The following is a 6,422-nucleotide window of genomic DNA, read 5'->3' on the forward strand; positions in this document are numbered from 1 at the left end:
AGCAGGACAGGCAGAAGAAATGGCCCCCAAAGATGTCCATGCCCTGACCCCCGGAACTTGTGAATGTATTGTTACATGGCACAGGGGCTCCTAATCAGCTGACCCGAGGACAGGGAAATTATCCTGGATTATCAGGTGGGGCTCAATGCAATCCCCAGTGTCCTTAAAAGTAGAAGCGGGGTACAGGAGAGGGGGCAGAAGGAAGCAGTGAGAGAAGATCTCTGCCTGACATCGCTGGCTTGCAAGAGGGGGGAGGAGGGCCATGAGCCAGGAACGTGGATGGCCTCTAGAAGCTGAAAAGAGCAAGGAAACGGTTCTTCCCTGGAACTTCCAGAAAGGACCACAGCCCTGCCAACCCTCTGATTTTGGCCCAGTAAGACTCACATCGAACTGTGGACCACAGAACTATAAAATAATAAGTTTGTGTTATTTTAAGCCACCAATGTGTGGTAGTTTGTTACAGCACAATAGGAAACCAATACAGATGTGTGAGTTGACAATGGCCTCCCTGGCGACGGGGTGCCCGCTATATCCCCATCACCTATGTGATGTCAGATGCTCAGGGCTCAGGAAGTGCTTTGGGAATGGACAGGGCTGACTGAGAGGCAGGAGTTGACACCTGGTCTCTCAAGGCCCCCATCTGGCTGTGTGACCATGGGTGAGTCCCCTTACTTTCCAGTGACTCAATTTCTACGTCTCTTAAGTAAGGATGTCAGGCCTCATGCCCTTCAACATTTGGGTGACTTTTGAGTTGACTCATGATATGTCCCTTAACCTCCTTTTCTCTCCCAGTAGCCACCAGTGGGTGAATCTCTCCCTTCCAAATGGTCACACCAATACCATCAATCTCAAATGCCAAGGTCATTAATCAGTCAGCACCTGAAGCTTTCATCAACTCTGTTCTCATCACCCTCTCTGGGGCCCCCTTGTTTTTCATGGGTCCCCTGTCCACAGGTTCAACTTGGGAGTCATGGTAGATAGACATTGCTACTTGGACCCACCTCATCCTCCAAACTCTGGGAGAGCACCTGGCCCTTTGTCAGCAATGAGGTATGTGGCAGGAACTCCTACATCATAATTTTGCTTATGGTCAGAGCTAGGACACCCCCCTGGCCCATGATGATATTTTTAGTAGAGCTTTGAATCTGAATCTTGCATTTCTTCTGAGCAGTGTGTGGCTTCTGGGTCCAGCTTCTCTATACAGTGTTAGGGGACAACTACTGAATCCACGGGAAGAAAATAAAGCTCTGTGTTCTTGTCTACTATAAGAACTATGTCACAAGTATGGGAAGATATTCATGGTACCATCTGTTTTCCTAATCCTTTTCCCTTTGTTTTCAGAGAGTAATGACATGTTTAAGTGCAGATTCAACTTAGAGGAGATTTTTTTTTCCATTTAGTAAAGAACTGAACCAAATTATTGCACGCTACCTCCGTGTGACACTCACATGGTCTACGTTGTTTTAAGGTTAGAGATGTTTTATCTTAGAGCAAATTCTGGCTACCCATTAGAATCACTCAGAGTATTTAAAACCCAAAGCTGGACCCCAGAGCCACTGAAACATTGGGTTAAAATCATTTGGTTTATTTATTCTTTAAAGATTTTATTTATTTGACAGAGAGAGAGAGAGAGAGAGAGAGAGAGAGAGAGCACAAGCAGGGGGAGTGGCAGAGGGAGAAGCAGGCTCCCCACTGAGCAGGGAGCCCTATGTGGGGCTGGATCCCAGGACTGGGATCATGACCTGAGCCCAAGGCAGACGCTTAACCGACTGAGCCATCCAGGTGCCCCAAAATCATTTGGTTTAAACAGTGACTCTACTTTCCCAGGTGCTTCTGACGTGTTGTCAGGGCTGAGAACCACGGCCTTAGATGACAGTAATTCCTCTTGTTCTTCATCTTGTTATTTACAAAGTCAAATGTACTTAATGGCGGCTCTAAAGAGCCACAGTGTCCCTGGGCCCTTGATTGTTATACTAGAAGATGCATTGTCCTAACTGACCCTGGGTTCCATCTTAGTACCAAATAACACTTTCAGAAAGTCCCGGGATCTCAGCCCTGGGCCTTCCGGCCAGCTCAGCACCCAGAATCCTCCGGAATTACACAGGTGAGACACTTAGAGACTCCCTCAGCTGTCTCTCTTCCATGAGCCCAAACAGACAAACCCAGCCCCTGCAGGGATCGTTTGGGCCCTGGTCCAGGAAAGCTGCTCTCTCCACACAGGGGCCTCTCCGGCCCATCTCTCCACTTTCTCCCTGACTCCTCATGTTTCGCTTACGACTCTGCAGCCCTGGCGCGTGTGTGAGGTCTGATCCCGACCTGCCTCCTTCCTGCGACCCCACTTACCCCATGAATCAAACCTTCGGAGCATACCCTCGGCCCAGCCACTGACATTGCTCTTAAATGAACTGGATGCTCTTCACCCATTCAGCAAGGGGGACTCGTACCTGCCCGTTGTGCTGAGGCAGCAGCCCAGGCCTGGGTTATATGGAGACCTGATGATCCCAGACACCTAAGTTTCCTCTGGACCAGCACTGACCACGTGGGGTCAGGCTCTTGGGAACAAGGGCTTCTGGGTCACACCTAGAACATGGGAACATGCTGGGATCGGTTCAGCCAACCCATGCAACTCAACTGAAGTGACTATTAATGACCTCAAGAGCACCTGGAGACAGGCATTGGGAGGGCAGCCTAGGACTTAAGGGGAAGGAGTAAGGAATCTGGTCTCTGGTGCTGGCCCCTGGGCAGGGAGGGGTCCCCAGAGGCACTGTGGCACCTAGTGTGGTTCCCACCACCTACAGCTCCCCCTCGCCCTTCCAACATTTATTCACCCTGCAGGCTGAAGATGTTAGCCTCAGCTGGTGTGTCCCCTGCTTTTTTTATTTTATTTTTTAATTTTTTTAAAGATTTTATTTATTTATTTGAGAGAGAGAGAGAATGAGAGAGAGCACGAGAGAGAAGAGGGTCAGAGGGAGAAGCAGACTCCCCGCTGAGCAGGGAGCCCGATGTGGGACTCGATCCCGGGACTCCAGGATCATGACCTGAGCCGAAGGCAGTCGCTCAACCAACTGAGCCACCCAGGCGCCCTGGTGTGTCCCCTTCTGAGAGCAGGTCTGACTCCCCTCACCCACTCTGGGCTGCCACGGTTGAGAGGGAGTCCAGTCACACAGCGCATCTCTTTCCTGAGGGAAACCCCCTTGGCTAGTTGTTCACAACCCGAAGGAATGAATGCTCCACTGTCAAAGAAGAGTGAAACATCCCTGCTTCCGAAGAGCTGCTAACAACCAGCTGCTAACTAGGTGGCACTTGAACTTCACGGACACCAGTTCCCATAGCAACCTCAGGGCACGCTCACGGACTGCCCCTGATACAAACTGCTTTAGCAGGGCTTTTTGAGAGAATCACATATTTTTAAGGCAAGTTTTAAGCATAGTTTTTATGTAGATGTCACGGGGTTCCTCAGCTGAGGCACTTGGATGAGAAAGTTGTAGAACTACTCTGATGTGACTGACTCCCAACGGCTGGGAGCAGAAGGACACAGGCGTAAAGGCGGCCAGACTGCATCCTATGATGCAGGGGGACATCCTAGGCTCAGCATCGTATTTGAAAACCTTGGACAGACCTCCACGCACAGTGCCATTTTGGTCATCTTGCCAAATCACAGAAGCCATAGATGCGTGATGTCAACACTGGTATGGGCCCCGCAGTGGCCTGACTGGCACAGAAAAGCCACATCTTTACTTAACTCCTCTATTCTGCCACCTCAGGGCCTTCTGATGAGAAAACAATCCTTTCTCCTCTTTCTTGGGCACTGAAGGGGATGAGTCAGTTTCTCCCCAGGTCCTCTTCCGGGAGGACAGGATGTCTGGCCCACTAGAGTGGATTCTCTGGGTACAAGGGCTTCTTGAAAAAAATGGGCTGGGATTTCCCTTGAAAAAGGGAAAATACAAAATAAGCCAGGAGCAGCTTGTGGTGCCGGAAAATAAGGAAGTCCTTGAAACATGACGGAGAAGTGTGAAGAGATCACAGGAGCCAACTTGAAAGGGCTCTCAATAGCCAAATCTGGGGAATTTGCGCAACAAAATAAATAACTATGACAGTGGATCATGACCCATAGAGGAAAATGAACATATTTTGCTAAGTGAAAGAAGCCAGATCCCCAAAGCCAGCTATCCCCAAGCTATTACATGAATCCACTCATATGACATTCTTGAAAAGGCAAAACCATAGAGATGGAAAACAGATCAGTGGTTGCCAGAAACAGGGGGTATGGGGAGGGGTTAATTACAAAGGGGCAACATAAGGGAATTTTTTGGGGGAGAATGCATCTGTTTGTTTCATGACTGTGGTGATAGATATGGCTCTATACATTTGTCAAATCCCATAGGACTACAAAGCACATAAAGTGAATTTTACTGTATATAAATTTCTTAAAAAAATTAAGCAGGATGTGTGTTCCCCCAAATAGAACACAGATTGTTACAAATGAACTCAGTACAGATGAATAATATAACCACACTGAAAGGGGGGGTAGAAAAGAACTAGCTTGGGGGCGCCTGGGTGGCTCGGTCGTTAAGCATCTGCCTTTGGCTCAGGTCATGATCCCAGCGTCCTGGGATCCAGCCCCACATTGGGCTCCCTGCTTGGCAGGAAGCCTGCTTCCCCTCTCCCTCTCCCCCTGCTTGTGTTCCTGCTCTCGCTATGTCTCTCTGTCTGTCAAATAAATAAATAAAATCTTAAAAAGAAAAGAAAAGAACTAGCCTGAAAACCTTTAGGAAACAGGATTTTGACTAGATACTGCAAGGCTAAAGACAAAGAGATTATACATGTCAGTACTGTACTCCTAATAATTTCTCATGGGAATATAAGTTAGCAATTCTGAAACTGCTTTATGTAGGGACTAGGGCTGAGCAAATAAGTAAATATATTGTAGATGTTGAGAGCCAATTTTCTCACTTTTGGAAAAAGAAGTTACAAATAAGAGAAGGGGGAGGCTAGAATGAACCCTGTGGTGTTGGGTTGGAATCTGAGACATCAGTATGAATGTATGAAGACAAGGAAGACTGAGGAACCATCATAGAGCAGAAGAGGCTAAGGAAACACAACAACTCAATGCAGTGGGGAATCCTGAAAGATCCTGGAGAAGAAAAAGGAGTTAGATGATTAGATAGACAGGGGCGCCTGGGTGGTTCAATGGTTAAGCGTCTGCCTTCGGCTCGGGTCATGATCTCAGGGTTGCACACTGGGACACCCTCTGCCTGCTCTCTCTCTGTCTGTCAAATAAATAAATAAATAAAATCTTTAAAAAAAGATGATTAGATAGACAAATGATGAGCATTTAATAAGACCTGTAGATTATATAGTAGAGTTGTATCCGTGTTAATTCCCTGGTTTTTATAATTGTATCATGGGCCATATAAAATATTAATGTTTGGGAGATTTTTTAAAAAATATTTTATTTATTTATTAGAGAGAGAGAGAGAATGAGCTTGGGGGGGGGCAGAAGGAGAGGGAGAAGCAGACTTCTGGCTGAGCAGGGAGCCCGACACAGGGCTCTATCCCAGGACCTTGAGATCACTACCTGAGCTGAAGGCACTTAACTGACTGAGCCACCCAGGCACCCCTAACATTTGGGAGATTTGGGTAAAGGAGTATGGCAATTCCTTTTTTTCCCCAAGTTTATTGAGATATAACTGACATATAACATTGTGTAAGTTTGAGGTGTTACAATGTGATGATCTGACACAATTAGATGTTACAAAATGCATACCACAGTAGGGTTAGTTAACATCTCCACTCTGTCACATAATGACTTTTTTTTTTTTTGTAGTGAGACATTTAAGATTTACTTCAAGCAACTTTTAAGTATATAGTTCATTATTGTTATCTATAATCACAATACTCTGTATTAGATCCCCAGAAGTTATTCATCTTCTAACTGGAAATTTGTACCCTTTGACCAATAGCTCCCCTTTCCCCCATTCTCCAGCCCCTAGCAAGCACTGTTCTACTCTGTTCTATCAGCTCAGGTTATTTAGATTCCACATTTGGTTGAGATCATGCAGTATTTCTCTGACTTATTTCACTTAGCATAATGTCAATTTCCATCCATATTTTCACAAGTGGCAGGATTTCCTTCTTTCTCATGGCTGATAATATTCCTGTGTGTGTGTGTGTGTGTTTGTGTGTGTGTGTGTGTGTGTGTGTATCTCACATCTTCTTTATCCATTCATCTATCAGTGGACACTTAGATTGTTTCCAGATCTTGGCTATAGTTAAGTAATGCTGCAGTGAATGTGGGAGTGCAGATATTTTATCAAGATCCTGATTTTGTTTGCTTTGGATATATATCTAGAAGTGGGATTGCCAGATCATATGGGAGGCTTTTGTCTTTCCACATTAACTTTAGAATCAGTTTGTCTATA

At 46.2% G+C, this 6,422-nt stretch overlaps 1 long non-coding RNA gene across 1 annotated transcript in view; it reads left to right on the forward strand.

The window, feature by feature from the left end:
• The first annotated feature begins 564 nt into the window (after positions 1 to 564).
• LOC112832832 (uncharacterized) overlaps positions 565 to 6,422 on the forward strand; it is a 15,186-nt gene continuing 9,328 nt past the window's right edge. Inside the window, exons 1-2 of the long non-coding RNA XR_003210497.2 lie at positions 565 to 658; positions 955 to 1,050. This is a non-coding gene — a long non-coding RNA (uncharacterized lncRNA). The remainder of the gene's footprint in view (positions 659 to 954; positions 1,051 to 6,422) is intronic.

This window comes from Callorhinus ursinus, unplaced genomic scaffold, assembly GCF_003265705.2.
Source record: "Callorhinus ursinus isolate GAN/ISIS: 27379988/994484 unplaced genomic scaffold, GSC_fseal_2.0 scaffold25, whole genome shotgun sequence".
In the NCBI taxonomy this organism is placed as follows: Eukaryota; Metazoa; Chordata; class Mammalia; order Carnivora; family Otariidae; genus Callorhinus; species Callorhinus ursinus.